The sequence below is a fragment of the Homarus americanus genome, unplaced genomic scaffold (genome assembly GCF_018991925.1).
Source record: "Homarus americanus isolate GMGI-L3 unplaced genomic scaffold, GMGI_Hamer_2.0 scaffold29465, whole genome shotgun sequence".
Lineage (NCBI taxonomy): Eukaryota > Metazoa > Arthropoda > Malacostraca > Decapoda > Nephropidae > Homarus > Homarus americanus.
Window position 1 is genome coordinate 88,165 of NW_024752480.1, and position 17,566 is coordinate 105,730.

General features: G+C 42.1%; 1 long non-coding RNA gene across 2 annotated transcripts in view; it reads left to right on the forward strand.

Moving 5' to 3' along the window:
- The window catches only part of LOC121855107, a 223,269-nt gene that overhangs the window by 1,158 nt on the left and 204,545 nt on the right, over positions 1-17,566 (forward strand). The window lies entirely within an intron of this gene.

A 17,566-nucleotide genomic window follows, 5' to 3' on the forward strand; every position in this document is an offset into this window, starting at 1 on the left:
TTTGTGACGTTTATTTGAGCTATTCCTGGTGTCTTAGATAAGAACGTTGAATTGTTTTCTTTAATAACTCTCGTTCCATTTTTTTTGTTGCTGTTACATAATGTCAGTCTTTATTTAATCATTAATGTTCGTAGTTACTGATGTTTGGGTGCTAATAATAGTGTCTAAGTTCACTTAACAGTGTATTCATTATCTTGCCTCATTACCTGCAGTTTAGTTGAATGAGATATATAGATAGCAAGATAGATAGATAGTTTTTTATTCAGTACAGTCATCATTCAAGTTTACTATGATCCAGCATGCATATAGACAGTGCAAGTATATAACATGTATACTGTATACTGTAGACTATACACTGCAAATTAAGGTCGTATTTATGTTGGGGGGAGGGGGATTATGGGGGATGAACCCGCTCCCATAATTCCACAATATTTCTACTCAGTCACGAATTCATAATTGCGTTGTGAATTTACATAAGTCGGGATATTTGGTTAAATGTACAAATATATTAACCATAATGTTTTAATGATGAACGTTTAGGAAAACTCATCAAACGCTCTTAAATTATTATCTAACTATAATGTACAAATGTAGTAAATAGTTTTTCTTAAATAGAATGGAAATAAACGTAGAGCTGGTGAAGGCCTGTGATTGGTTGGTAGATAGATGAGGGGAGGAACAAGTTATGGATGGAGCTTGGGATGTGACTCACTCATCTTGTGATCATCTCCAGTAGTGAACAACTGTCTAAAACCAGGTGGGTGATGTGGTTCATAGCTCATGTTACGAGGGTACTGCCCAGTGTTAACTTGCTTGGGATAATAAACTTAGTGAAACATGTAGCGTCAAAACACCCTGAAATCGGTCAAACTTTTCAAAATGTTCTCAGGAGGGGGATACTTCAACGCCCTTCTCCCCTCATCCCCCTACACAACTGTAACTCGCCCTCTTACTCCCTTTAAACCCCACCAAACATAATTCCTGGATACGCCCTTCATGCAGATACATAATACATTTAAACAATACAGTTATAGGAAGCCAATAATTTTTAGGGAAAGATTATCAGCATTAGATTTGTTGAATGACTAATGTTAAGTGAAAATATCAATAGTGAAACCTCCATTTAACGGACTATATGGAGAGGAAAATCCGTTATATTGAGGGTATATTAGATATGAAACATCCATCAAGTATATAGAGTTGAAAGTCCGTTATATGAGGGTCCGTTAGATATGAAATCCCCATCTTACTGATTATATGGAGAGTTAAGTCCGTTATATGGAGGTTTCACTGTAATTTTAAAACCGTCTTGGGGAATTAGTTCTATATTTTGGCTAAAGTTTACCAATTATATTCGTTTTTACATTTTTAATTACGAGAAAGGATTTTAATAAGGTCGTTTAAGAATATAGCTGGAGAGAATCATCCGGACCTCTGTATGTGACCAGGTAATTCCAGGTAATTTGCCAATATAATTAGTTCTGTCGTATTCAAGATGGTATGACGTCACGCATAAACAACTCGGATCTGATAACTTCCATGCATATTTGGGATCACCTGAAGATTAGCCCCCCTTCAGCTTGTTTCACCCGATCATTAAACACCAGAACGCTACCTAGGGGGTTAGGTTAAGTTAGTTTAGGTTAGGTTAGTTCACGTTAGGTTAGGTTACGTTGGGTTAGGTTACGTTAGGTTAGGTTACGTTGGGTTAGGTTACGTTGGGTTAGGTTACGTTGGGTTCGGTTACGTTGGGTTAGGTTACTTTGGGTTAGGTTACGTTGGGTTAGGTTAGGTTAGGTTAGGTTACGTTGGATTAGGTTACGTTGGATTAGGTTACGTTATGTTTACTGTGGGTGCAGATACACAATAATTTTTTATTATTTTTAACTCAAGTTGGTCCGTAAGATACGTTCAAAAATGTCTTCAATTACGAGGAAAATCCACCAAGTGATTGTGGGTCCTGGTAGTGTTGTTGGTGGTGGTAATGGTGGTGGTGGTGGTGGTTGTGGGTGAGGTACTAGGTGGTGGTGGTGGTGGTTGTGGGTGAGGTACTAGGTGGTGGGTGAGGTACTACGTGGTGGTAGTGGTGGTGGAGGTGGGTGAACTAGGTGGTGGTGGTGGTGGGTGAGGTACTACGTTGTGGTGGTGGTGGTGGGTGAGGTACTACGTGGTGGGTGAGGTACTACGTGGTGGTAGTGGTGGTGGAGGTGGGTGAGGTACTAAGTGGTGGTGGTGGTGGGTGAGGTACTGGTACTGTACTATAGCTGGGATGTTCCTCCCTAAAAATATACTCCCAGCAGTTGTAAACGACCTTGATGCCCCGCCACTCTCTAGCTCAGAGTTTCATTCCCTGAGAGTGACCGAGTGACCATCTGACTTGCCTCTGTTACTCTACCATCAGTGTGTGAGTTCCCTCCTTCCCCTCCCCTCCCTCTCTCCCTCCCCCTCCCTCCTGCAGGCGTAAAAATACAAGAGAGAGAGAGAGAGAGAGAGAGAGAAAGAGAGAGAGAGAGAGAGAGAGAGAGAGAGAGAGAGAGAATTTGTCGAGCGTTGGAATATTTTGAGCAGCTGGGAGCTTCTGTCTTCCCGCCAACTCGCCAGGTAGGTTCGCATTCTGTTTGGTTCTTGACTACTTTCTCCGTTGCATGTTGTCTTATAATTCCTCCTTTATCATTAGATTGCCTTTTATTTTGTGTATTAATTATATGTACACCCCCCAAAAAATTATTTATACAAATTGTGTTGAGAAAATATAACACAACGGCCGAAGGATTTTGACAACCCTACCGAGACAATGGGAATCGCAGTGTTCATTCTGAAATTCATCAGTCACCCCAAGTACTGATAATTTTATGAGTGACTGTATAACGAAATTTATGTATAATGACTCCCCACAGTCTTTATTAAATGGATAATTATTGCTCATTGTTCATTTGTTTTTGTTTTAGTTATCCATTGCATTTCTCTCATATTTCCCATTTATTGGTATTTTTAGCTCTTACAATGTGTACTTCTTATATTTGCGACGAAATTTGTAAATAAAGAAACCCAGATCAGCTGTAGATTCACACCCCCCTCCCCCCTTGTTTATTCTACTTGAAGTGTGTGGGGAATATACTTACCACTAAGTTTATCTATAAGTAATACCAAAATGCTTACTGAATTTATTGTGTGTGTTGTTTGAGTGTGTGGTTCTGTGTTTGAGTGTGTTATACAGTGTTTGGGTGTGTTATACAGTGTTTGGGTGTGTTATTATACATTGTTTGATTATGTTATTCAGTATTTGAGTGTGTGGTTTATTGTTTCGAGTGTGTGGGTTGAGTGTCTGAGTGTGTGTACGAGTATGTGGTTCAGTGTTTACCCCCATTTTCTTTCATGTCGTAAGGTACACTAGAGTACACTGGACACATGTAAAGACAACCAGGGTACACACACACACACACACACACACGTACAAGACTAATCCAGGGTACACACACACACACAACACACGTACAAGACTAATCCAGGATACACACACACACACACGTACAAGACTAACGGACAACACACACACGTAAGATTGGGGTGTGAACTAACCTGGGTACACACACACACACACGCACACGTACAAGATAACCCTGGGTACACACACACACACACACACAACTGGGGTGGGTGACACACACACACGTAAAGATAACTGGCACACACACACACACACAGCTACCTGGCACACAACAACACACACAACACGTAATAACCTGGGTCACACACACACCACAGACACACACACACACGTAAAGACACTGGGCACACACACACAACACGTACAAGACAACCCTGGGCACACACACACACACACACACGTACAAGATACTGGGTACACACACACACACACACACACACACAGACACAGAGTCTTGTGTATTTTTTATTCTAGCCAAAAAAATGTTTCTGCAGCTCACTAAACCAATGTTGATATGGAGGGTGAAACTGTATACGCTAGTGAATCTTTTGTTTTTTATATTTATTATTTGTTTATTTAAAGTCTGTAACCTTGGTTCTACTGCCACACTGTTTACTATTGTTTGTATACCTGCATTGCCTTGGTATGTTATTTGTATACCTGCAGTCTTTGTATGTTGTTTACCTGGATTGTTTACAAGGTGAATCAATTGTATACTTGTATGACGATATTATAAAATTTTATTTCTGTCTATCTATCTATCTATCTATCTATCTATCTGTCTATCTATCTATCTATCTATCTATCTATCTATCTTTCTATCTCATTTATCTATCTATCTATTTTGTCTATCTATCTATATATCTATCTGTTATCTGTCTGTCTGTCTGTCTGTCTGTCTGTCTGTCGGTGTGTATCACATGAGTTAGCTCATCACTGAATATATCTAATAACTATACCCATCTAATTTCTCCTGAGGTTTCACTGTGTTGAGAAATATAGAATTAAATAGACATACTTAAGATTTGACCAATAGGAGATCATTCTGTTTAGACATACTTAAGATTTGACCAATAGGAGATCATTCTGTTTAGACATACTTAAGATTTGACCAATAGGAGATCATTCTGTTTAGACATACTTAAGATTTGACCAATAGGAGATCATTCTGTTTAGACATACTTAAGATTTGACCAATAGGAGATCATTCTGTTTTAACATACAAGATTTGACCAATAGGAGATCGTTCGTTTGTTTGATTTGACAGGTTGTTTAGACATTTTAAGATTTGACCAATAGGGATCGTTCTGTTTAGACATTTTAAGATTTGACCAATAGGAGATCGTTCTGTTGAGATATACTTAAGATTTGACCAATAGGAGATCATTCTGTTTAGACATCTTGAGATTTGACCAATAGGAGATCATTCTGTTTAGACATACTTAAGATTTGACAATAGGAGATCATTCTGTTTGGGCATACTTAAGATTTGACCAATAGGAGATCATTCTGTTTAGACATACTTGAGATTTGACCAATAGGAATCATTCTGTTTAGACTTCTTGTTTTACCGATAAGCCTGGAGGAGGTGGGGTGGGTGGGGGGCTAATGTTCAGGTGGTCCTCCTTTTTTGTAAATCACCAGCAGAGAAGATCAACAACATAGCAGCAGGATGTTAGCCCACCAGCATCCTGTCTGCCTGCCTCGACACTCAGTTGATGATAGACTGGTGAACAAGCTTCCAGTTAGCGTTGAGTGACTGTATCCTTAACTGTCTCCCCCCTCCTTCTCCTCCCTCCCTCCCTTCCCTCCCTTTCCCCTTCCCCTTCATGGTGTTAATGACAGTGACACACCTCTCCTGGTTCCATGACCCTTTGACAGTGACCATTCATATCCCTCCCACAATATCACGATCCCCTGACCTTGACAATCCCACCCCCTAACCCCTAATGTCACTGTGACCTCCTCTCCCCCAGTGTCATAACCCTCTGACAGTGGGTGACCTTCATCCCCCCACCCAAATGTCACGGCTTCCTGACAGTGGGGAACCGTGCTGGCATCGTCACGTGTCAACCCTTAGTTATGACTTGATGGAGTGTCTTACCTGCCTACCTGTCATGTGACCCCGTTGTCAGAAGTGGTAATGTGGAGTTTCCTGGGGAGGGGAGGGAGATGGAAGAGGTAGTGGAATTGAGGAAGGGAGGTGAGAGAGGGAGTAGGGGAGGAGTTGGGGAAGAGGAGGAGAGGAGAAATAAGGGAGGATTGGGAAAAGGAGATGGGGAGTAGGGGAGGAGTTAAGGAAAAGAAAGAGAGGGGAAGGAGGAATGGGGAAAGAATGGGAGGAGGGAAGGAAGAGGAGGAGTAGAGTAGGAAGGGAGATGGTAGGATAAAGATGGGGGATTGAAGGGGGATAGGATGAGCCTGATGGGAAATTGAAAGAAGAGAAAGTAATGGGATTATTGTAGATGAGTAAATACATGGCCATCAAAAGAGACTCGGATAGGCCTATGCATTTCTTCCAGGGTTCAGTCTACTTGACACTCGGATAGGCCAATACATTTCCAGGGATTCAGAGTTTAATTAACACTCAGAAAGGCCTATCAGTTTCTTCAAGGGTTCAGAGTTTAATTAACACTCAGATAGGCCTATACATTTCTTCAAGGGTTCAGAGTTTAATTAACACTCAGATAGGCCTATCAATTTCTTCAAGGGTTCAGAGTTTAATCAACACTCAGATAGGCCTATACATTTCTTCAAGGGCTTAGAGTTTAATTAACACTCAGATAGGCCTATACATTTCTTCAAAGGTTCAGAGATAAATGAATACTCAGATAGGCCTATACATTTCTTCCAGGGTTTAGTCTACTTGACACTCAGATAGGCCTATGCATTTCTTCACGGGTTCAGATTTTACTTGACACTTTTATGGGTTTTAGGGGGGCCGTAGACACACCATAAACGTCTACTTAACACACACGGGCAGTAAAGATATAGTTTCGTGCCAACTTCGACCTGGTTAACATAGTGTGTGTGTGTGTGTGTGTGTGTGTGTGTGTGTGTGTGTGTGTGTGTGTCACCATCATCACACCTTTATCTATCTATCTATCTATCTTACCAGCTAGATGTTGATTATTATTTATAATTGCACATCAATAACCTAACCTAACCTAACCTAACCCCCTGCATTTAGTTTCAACTTGTGTTAGATAGTGTTGAGATGCACTGGATGTGGTCTTAGTTATTGTTATATCATCGTGGCGTATTAGACCTCCTTCCAGCTATTGTTAATTAAACTTGATTAAAGACGTGGTATTGGGCACGCTTCCAACTATTATTAACTACCTAGAATTAAGTGATAGGGAATTGGGCACACTTCCAACTATCACTAACGACCTTGTCTAGTAGAATTGGCTATTGGACACGTTTGTAACACTCTCAGCCAATACCCACAATGAAATGATTACCCTTTAAGCACGTTTCTAACAATCGCCAACTACCTATGTCCTGTTTTTCGGCAGGATCAAGTGACAGACAGACAGCCTCTCCTTACCGCAGCTCGCCAGGTGATTGCGTCAAGTCTGCCATTACCAGGTTGTCAGAAACGCTAACGAGATGTATCCTGGCGATGGAGGTGAGGGCGGGGGAGGTGAGGGAGAGGAGGGAGAGATGAGGAGAGGGAGGAGGAAGGGTATGGGGTGGGGAGATGGTGAGGTAAGGGGGATGAGGAAGAGAGGTGACTAGGTTAGAGAGGGAAAGGTGGGAGAGGGGGAAAGAGGGAGGGGAAGGGATAGTGAACCTCCTGGGGGCGGAGCAAATGGGGGAGGGTCACTGAAAGGGGGGTGTGGGAGGGGTATGGAGGGTAGGGGGCCTGGTACCCTCAGGTGACCCAACACACCTACAGTCTACCAGGTGACCCTCATAGTGGTAACACGTGTAGTGCCTTGGGGAGGGAGAGTTGTTCACTGTAAGTACTACCACCATCGTTACCACAACTACCACCATCAACTGCCACCACAACTAATACCATCAACGAGTAGCACCATCACTACCACCAGCACTATTAACACCAACAACCACAACCACCAACACCGTCTACTAACATAACCAACAACAGCAACCACTACTGCCCCAAAAACAACACCACCACCACCATCACCACAATCCCCAAAACAACCAACGTTACTACTAACAACCAACACTACCACCCAAGAACAACCACCATCACCACCTCAGGTTTGTGTTAATTTTATAAGTGTATCTGAACCCATATATACCTATTTCCTTCTTTAGTCATAATATCCGTATATAAAAGGCAGACAAACAATGAATCAGAACGAGGCACAAGATGGGGCAGTCGGTATTTTGGTCGGGTAGCAGTCGGTGTTTAGGTCGGGGAGTAGTCGGTGTTTTGGTCGGTGGTCGGATTCCTCTCACGGCCGCACCTTGTCAGCAAGAAGCATGTGGGAGATCGTTCCGAGTTTTTTGAGCATTAACAACTAGCTTCCACACCATCTTGCAAGGTTGCAGGAGGTGTGAGAGAGAGAAGAGAGAGAGAGAGAGAGAGAGAGAGAATACGTGGATAGACAGACAGGTGGACAAAGAAATAAATTGGCAGGTAAATAGATAGATAGATAGATAGACTTGAATAATATCCCAGCCCTCTACCTGTCGGCTTCCTCCTCTGATGCCTGTTAATTAACCCAGTGGGTGAGAAGGTTTACCTGACCATACGCCACTACTTTACCTAAGCCAATGTCTCACTTCTGTCTTTTATGTCTCATTCCTGTCTTGTTTGTCTCACCTCTGTCTTTTATGTCTCATCTCTGTCTTTTATGTCTCATCTCTGTCTTTTATGTCTCATCTCTCTTTTTTTCATGTCTTCCATTTTACAGATTTTTTTGTGTCTCATTTTTATGCTCTTAATGTTGTTTTATGTATCATCTTCCATTTTATTTCTTCCCTCATTCTTTTATGTCTCTCCTAGCCATCTTTTTATGTCTCCCCTTCTTTTTATTTCTTCTCTGTCTATCTCTTTGATGTCTCTGTCTCCCTCTTGTCTATCTATGCCTGCCTCTCCTTCCCCTGCTCTCTCTCTCTCTCTCTCTCTCTCTCTCTCTCTCTCTCTTTCTCATCTTATTCCTTCCTTTTATTGTACGTGTTAGGTTAGGTTAGGTTAAGATAGATTAGATTTAGAAATACAATGTAAAAATAATGATAATGACAGTAAAAATAATGATAATGACAGTAAAAATAATGATAATGACAATAAAAATAATGATAATGACAGTAAAAAATAATGATAATAACAATATTTACTCAATACTGGTGTCGTGTTATTGTTTGGTCTACCTCCTATAATTCATAACCTGTGGGAGGGTCACCTGTGCTCTGGTATGTGGAGGGAACTGTGGTGAATCCCTATGTGGTAGTAATCCCTGGTGGCTCTGGGTGTGCTTTTAAATCCTATAGGCTCTGTTTGTATAGGGTGTGGTAAATCCTCTAGTTAAAGATGTGTGTGTGTTTGTTAATCCCTGGTTCTGGGTGTGCTTTTAAATCCCCCAACTACTATGTATGTATGTATGTATGTATGTATGTATGTATGTATGTATGTATGTATGTATGTATGTATGTATGTATGTATGTATGTATGTATGAACCTACTTTATTTTTTACTTTACAGACAACTACTTTACTGACTTATAACTAATCCCCTAACTACTTACGTTACTCTTAAGTAGTTAGTAGTAGTTTAAGGAGGGGGTAGTTTAGAAGACCACTTAGACCTAACTACTACCTTGTGGGACAGATTAATGACGATGACTTTACGCTTAGGGAGAATATTATGATGATTTTTTTTAAAGGAGGATATTCTCTCTCTCTCTCTCTCTCTCTCTCTCTCTCTCTCTTCTCTCTCTCTCTCTCTCTCTCTCTCTCTCTCTCTCTCTCTCTCTCTCTCTCTCTCTCTCTCTCTCTCGTGTGGATATCTATCTATCTATCTGTTTATTTTCTCTTTATCTTTCCTACTCTTTTTCTTATCTATCTCTCCTATTCTTCCTCTTCTCTCTCTTTCTCTCTCACTCTTCTCTCTCTCTCTCTCTCTCTCTCTCTCTCTCTCTCTCTCAGGTAGGAGGAAGGACGGTTAATTAATATGATAGATGGTGTATGTACTTGTTAGTTTTACCTGCTATTTTTAACTCCCTTTGAGCTTGAAATTAAAGACTATTTTTTCCATGATTCATAGTGTGTGTATGTGTGTATCTACCTTCCACCCATCATCACTCCTTCCCACCCTCTCACCCCACTCACCCACCTACCCACCCACCGTATCCTCCCACCCACTACCCATTCACACTCATCACCCCTCCACTCCCACTTCTTCCCACCCTTTTCCCACTTACCCACCCTCCCCCACACCTTCCCACCCTCTCCTTCCCACCCACACCCACTCTCACACTCATACACCGTCAACATTAATCATTGGATCCTACCTGTCATTGTCCCTCCCTCCCTCCTCCCCCTCCCCCCCACCCTCCCCCACCCCTAATCCGATCCGCCATCACACGCCTCGATACCATCTTGCCGTATGTCTTTGGTTTACAGGTTATGTGAGTCGTATTTATAGCACAAGACTCACCTAAGATTCTGAAATGTGAACCGGATTTATTTGATGTTGAAAGTTATAGGTTAGGTTTAATAATTTCTACCTTGGTCATACTTATTTCACCTGATGATTTGAGATCTTTAGGGCTAATGTAATGTAATGTAATGTAATGTAATCAACCATAAATTAACCTAACCTAACGACCACTATCACTCTCACTTACCACTACCGAACACATTATAAATTATTACCACTACTACCACCATTACCACCACTACCATTACCACCACCAATAACACCAATACCATTACTACCACTCCTACCACCACCACCACCACCACCACCCCTACCACCACCCTACCACTACAACCACCACCCTACCACCACCACCACCACCACCACCCCTACCACCACCCCTACCACCACCCCTACCACTACAACCACCACCACCACACCCTACCACCACCCCTACCACTACAACTACCACTCCTACCACTACCACCACCACCCCTACCACCACCCCTACCACCACCACCACCACTACCCCTACCACCACCACCCCACACCCCCTACTACCACCACCCCACCTACCACATCATGATTTCCTGGCTCATTTCTAGTTGATAAGTCATTTACAGAAGGAAATGAATAAAACTTGTTTCTCAGGGGAATTACTTTGGCTTGGGGCGACTAGATCTTATCCTCTTCATCACGACGTTAATGGGTGCTAATGGGTCACAGATGCTAATGGGTTACATGTGCTAATGGGTTACAGGTGCTAATGGGTGACAGGTTCTAATGGGTCACAGATGCTAATGGGTTACATGTGCTAATGGGTTACAGGTGCTAATGGGTGACAGGTTCTAATGGGTTACAGGTGCTAATGGGTTACATGTGCTAATGGGTTACAGGTGCTAATGGGTGACAGGTTCTAATGGGTTACAGGTGCTAATGGGTTACAGGTTATAATGGGTCACAGGTACTAATGGGTCACCGAGCTAAATGGCCTTAGTCTTAATGGGCCCCAGTCCTAACGGGCCCAGCCTTAATGGGACCAAGTGCTAAGGGGGCCTGACTCATTGCACTCAAGGGATCGTCATCGTACTCAAAGGGTTAAATCATCGTACTCAAGGGGTTAAGTCATCCTATTCAAGGGGTTAAATCATCATACTCAAAGGGTTAAATCATCATACTCAAGGGGTTAAATCATGGTAGTCAAGGGGTTAAATAATCATATTCAAAGGGGTTAAATCATCGTAGTCAAGGGGTTAAATCATCATACTCAAAGGGGTTAAATCATCGTACTCAAAGGGTTAAATCATCATACTCATGGGGTACCGTTAAATCATGGCATTCAAAGGGTTAAATCATCATACTCAAGGGTTTAAATCATGGTACTCAAAGGGGTTAAATCATTATACTCAAGGGGTTAAATCATCGTAATCATGGAGTTAAGTCATCCTTGAGTAAAAGTATCATACCATCGTAAATCAACCTTCAAATTCTTTCTTAAATCTTCCTAAACCTTAATCTCCCCCCCCCCTCCACCCTGCACTCAGTAGATTACATATCATTAATCGTACTTATACACCTGGCAGCTACGATCGTTTCTCCCAGTGCAGTACGATAACCTCGACATGTTTATTTATTTACATTTGACACGTGGGGTCATTTGATCCTCCTCTCAGCTGATACACGCGACCGATCAGCTGTTCTTGAGGTCTTTGGTGGGTTGGAGTTAGCAATATGTGTTTATGAGACGTATGAGAGATTTGAGGCATTTGTGCTCATAATATGAGAGAGATTTGAGATTTATTTACTCATAATGGGAGAGATTTACCTTCTAAATCCTGGAAACGCGTGGATTTCTCCCATTTAGTGCCCGGAAAAGCGTGGATTTCTTCCACTTAGTGCCCGGAAACGCGTGGATTTCACCCTCTTAGAGCCCCGAAACGCGTGGATATCTCCCTCTAGATCCCGAAAAGACGTGGATTTCACCTCCCTTGTACACTAGACATAATCTCCCCTTGAAGAGCTAGGAAATATGTCTCATTTAACACTCCCCCATTTGTTGCACACCAGCACCAGCCCACCTTGCAACCCTCTGTGCATTGTCGAATTGCAACCATAAATATCTTCAGCAGAATCCGATAATGTTGGTATAAATATTGTTGATATAAACAATAAAAAACACAAACATGTAAATTGATGATTGGAGACCTGTGTGTGTGTGTGTGTGTGTGTGTGTGTGTGTGTAACTGCATGTGTGCGTTTATCTGTGTTTGTATACAACTGCATGTGTGCGTTTATCTGTGTTTGTATACATATGTCTGTATCTGTGTGTCCCATGAGGCTTTCGTGCAACAAACAATAGAACCTCTGCAATGTTGATTTGTAAGAAGTACCTTGCAAATTATCCTCTTGCAATAATGTACTCGTGCAAGTCATCTGAGACGTATTTATATGTTTGTTTTGCAACCCGTAAATAGCCGAAACATTGCGAGGGCTTTATTAAAGACGGGTTGGGGTATTGATATCTGGCTATTGTTTACTACTTTGGGTGTTTTGTTGTTGTTTGTTTTTGTTTTGTTTGTTTGCCATTGAGTGTTTAGTGTTTGTTTTTTTGTCCTTGTATGTTATTTTGTCTCTGTCTGTTTGTAAGTTTTATTTCGTCTTTGTGGCTATCTCTCAGTCCATACACACACACACACACACACACACACACACACACACACACACGTCTCTGTTCTGAAAATGACTTAACATTAAAACATTTACCTTTGTTAGTGATACACAACAGGTGTGTACTCATGACAAGTGTGTACTCATGACAGGTGTGTACTCATGACAGGTGTACCCATACCAGGTGTGTACTCATGACAGGTGTATATTCATAACAGTGTGTACTCATGACAAGTGTGTACTCATGACAGGTGTGTACTCATGACAGGTGTGTACTCATGACAGGTGTATACTCATACCAGGTGTGTACTCATGACAGGTGTATACTCATAACAGGTGTGTACTCATGACAGGTGTATACTCATACCAGGTGTGTACTCATGACAGGTGTATACTCATAACAAGTGTGTACTCATGACAGGTGCGTACTCATGACAAGTTTGTACTCATGACAAGTGTGTACTCATGGCAGGTGTGTACTCATGACAGGTGTGTACTCATGACAGGTGTATACTCATAACAGGTGTATACTCATACCAGGTGTGTACTCATGACAGGTGTGTACTCATGACGGGTGTGTCTTCTGGGCCGTACTACTACTTAACCAGGACCCCTGACAGATGTGGTGGTAACTCCTACGGTCTATATTAGTTGTCCCTCACACCTCACAGTCTATATTCTTTGGTAACTGGTCTCCTGAGGTTAGTTTTTTAATAGACTCCCGGCCCTAAGCTAACCTAACCTCACCTTGATTATGAGAATCTCTGAACCTGGTCCCTATATCCTGACAATGACAGTTTGATTTTGTCTATCTGTGGCCCTGGCCCTGACCGTAGGAGCCGTGGCCCTATTTAAGGCCACCTGATCCTGACAAGATTGCTTCGGTCTTAATTATGGCACCCTGGCACTGAGAGGGGTGACCAGACCTGCGATATATATGGGCCTTTAGCCTGACTATGGCCATTATCGAGTCCTAACCTATGGCCCAAGTGCATCCATGCCCGGCCTTCACACTATGGTCCCTGCGGCCTTGTGTTTGGCCAGGTGCACCTGTGGCCGGTGTGGCCCTAGGGGTGGAAGCTGGGGAGGGCTGGGGGGTCCACCAGTAGCACCTCCCCGCCCCTCCCCGGCTGCTGGCACCCCGGGCAGCTCCCCGCATTCTTGGCACCGTCCCCTTCACCGCCTCCTGCTGTTGCTCCTGCTGTTTCTATTGCTGTTACTACTGCAGCTGTGTCGTAGCCCTGTGCAGATGTGTCAATTCTCCGTGCAGTTGTGTCAAACCCTATTGCATTTGTAACCGCCTTTCGTTGCATAACCTCTGTAATAGCACCTGTAACCTGTAACCGTACTCCTCATAGGTGTTACGAGCATCATGTCTCACCTGGAGGTAATTAGTTGTTGCCTCTAGATATTTATTTATTATTTATTCTCATCTTGTGTTACTGTGTGTGTGTGTGTGTGTGTATACTGTATATGTATGCGTGTGTATTTGCATATGTTTCCATGTATTTACAGATGTGTATTGACATGTTTATTCCTCTTCCTTTTGAGTTCTTATACCATAAAAAAAAACATAATAATTGGGTAATGGATGACGTCTAGTACCATATACCACAATAAAACCTCCAGAGAACGACATTCCCAACTCCCTCCATTAAAAAAAAAAAAAAAAAAAAAATCACTCGATCCAAATACCCAGTCGAGGGAAAACTGCACTAGACATCCAATATATTATACCCTAAGACTACTGAATATAACCTTAACTCCCCTAAAATATCATAATTCAGTTTATCCAGGTCACCTACTTGACTAGAAATGACCTGGATAACTAGTACAGGTCTTACTAGTGTCATGTGGTCGTCTAAAATACCCTAGTTACTGGCCCTCTAAGGTGTGGCTCACTTCAGTCATAATTTTCTACAATATGGAGGGAAATTCTTGATTATTTAACTGAGTGACGTATTGTTAGGTTATATTTACATGTGCCAAGGTCAGTCCGATATCTGTTTGTGTTTGTAATTTGTACGTTATCGCGTTCAGATCTTGGCTGTATATACACGCACATGTAAACAGACACATACACACACAGACAGACAGGAGGCATTTCCGGGTTCCCTTTTACACAAGTGAATGTTCCTTTGATGAGGAGTGTTTGAACGATCGTCATTGAGGTTATATGGATGACATGAATGGTGTTTGAGCCCTTACGACGCCCATAGATGGTAATGTTTATGATCAAATTGTAAACATAAAATACAACACACGGATCACAAAACAACTTAACTCAATGTTTATCAATAACACCAAGACAATATAATAACACAAGTGATTCAAGCGGTGTTTAATTCCTCAAGAGACAGACAGTAAAGCAATCCTTCCTTAATGTGATCGTCAACTTGTACCAATAAATAGACAGAGGTGATCCAGGCGGTGTTTGATCCAAGACGGTGGTGGGTTCCTCGGCTCAGTCTGTCTCGGGTTTAATCCACCATCTTAGTGTTGCCATTGTGTTGTGTGGCGACACTCGGCAGTGCCTCACTTGTTTACAGGGTCGGGGGATGAAACAGATAAACAACACGGTCGAGTCTTTCATTGTCTGTGTAAGTGACTGTCGACCTTCGTGTCAGTGCCTCTCTGTCTCTGTCTCTCTCTTTTTTGTGAGTTGGTTCCGTAACATCACTTAAGATGCTGCATCTCCGTCTCATCTGACTACTCCTGCTTGGGGATGATGCTGTGTGTGTGTGTGTGTGTGTGTGTGTGTGTGTGTGTGTGTGTGTGTGTGTGTGTGTGTGTGTGTATGTGTGTGTTATTTTTAGGGGTATCGTGAAAATTTGTTCAGAAAATATTGTGATACCATGTCTACCCTAGAGATAGTTCATGGAAGGGCCTTTACGTACATACCCCCCCCCTCTCTCTTTGTTCTTCATGCTCTCCCACCTTTCTCTCCCACTCTCCCTCCTTAGTGTCAGCCACCACCCCTCTCCCTTTCCCTCCTTAGTGTCAGCCACCACCCCACTCTCCGTTCTTAGTCAGGGCACTTGTTGCTGATTACAGGCGTGGTTCAGCGCTGACTCCAACTTCGTAAAAAAACTTTTCTCATTCCCAGATGTAGAAAGAAATTGGTTTTTCTGTAATCTGATAGAAATGGGGTTTTTTCAGAAGTTGGTAACAACACACACACACACACATATATATATATATATATATATATATATATATATATATATATATATATATATATATATATATATATATATATATATATATATATATATATATATATATATATATATGTGTGTGTGTGTGTGTGTGTTTTGTTTCTCCCCAGATGACGTTACCGGAAACGTCTCTGTGTGATGTTTGAATGGAATGAGATAATGAGCCTTTTATGGACACGTTTCTTAAATGATCTAAAATTAAGTAAGTTATAATAGTATTAACTGAAAACGTTTCTGAACTGATCGTTCCGTTTTGTGGTGTGTGTGTGCTCATGTTTGTTTGTTTGTATGAATACCGTGATAGTAGTGGTGGTGATGTTGGTGGTGTTGGTGGTAGTAGTAGTAGTGGTGGTAACAGTGTTGGTACTGGTGGTAGTGGGGGTAGTGATGGTGGTAGTGGTGGGGGAGCGAGTCATTATCGTATGCAAATAAGCTTTCAGTAGAGATTATAGTCATCTTGTGGGAGATTACAGCCGAGAGATTATAATATTAGGCTCTAGTATCGACCACCATGCCCTAACTGGACACACGGGCCCCTGTCCTAATAGACCCCGGTGATAATAGACCCTAACAAAAAGTAACCAAGTCATGATTTTTGGCCCATTCTATTTGGACTTTGGTCTAATAGGACTGGGGTCTATTAGGATTGGGGTCTAATAGGACTGGGGCCCATTTGGCGTGCAGCCGAGCGTGTGAACCAAATGACAGGCAGACTGACACCCAATAAATGATGTCATGCGAATGTGACATCAATATGGATGCCATTCTATCTCTAACACCGAGTTTATATATATATATATGTGTGTGTGTGTGTGTGTGTGTGTGTGTGTGTGTATGTGTGTGTGTGTGTGGACAGAGGGAGGTAGCTGTCAAGAGAGAGAGAGAGAGAGAGAGAGAGAGAGAGAGAGAGAGAGAGAGAGAGAGTATAAATATTTTACTAAGTAAAAAAAATTCAAGAAAAACGTTTTAATTCTGAGGCCAAAATTAAAGGGACAACGACCGTGTTCACATTTTTAATATGTAAGAGAATCATAAACTTGTATTAAGAGAGAGAGTAACAGCAGTCTCTCTCTCTCTTTCTCTCTTTGTCCTCTGTCTCTTTGTCTCTCTCTCTCTCTCTCTCTCGCTTTCTTTTTCTTTATTATTGTCTCGTACTCAAGGGGTTAAGGTCGAGTAAGTAATTTCAATCTATAAAAATGTGTTGAAAAGGAAAGGTTAATTAGTTACAAGGGAAGACAGGTAGATGAAAAGGTAGGTCAATTTCTTCTTACCACTACCACCACTACAACCACTATTATTACTACTACTATCACTACCACCACCACCACTACTACTATCACTACCACTACTAACACTATGACTACCCCCACTACCACCACCACCACTACCACCACTGCCACCACCACACCAGCAGCACCTGTACCCCTGGCGGCATATGTGACAAGTGACCAGTTGTAGGCCGTCATGAAGCTATATATAGGCGATGGTCCCCTGGCGCCCCTCCCACCTACCACACCAGCGAGTCTCACAACATCTTACGTGACATATTCTCTCCTCCCTTAACTAGTGACTTGAGGCAGAAACGTTAGGGATTCAATATGGCGTCATAATTGCACC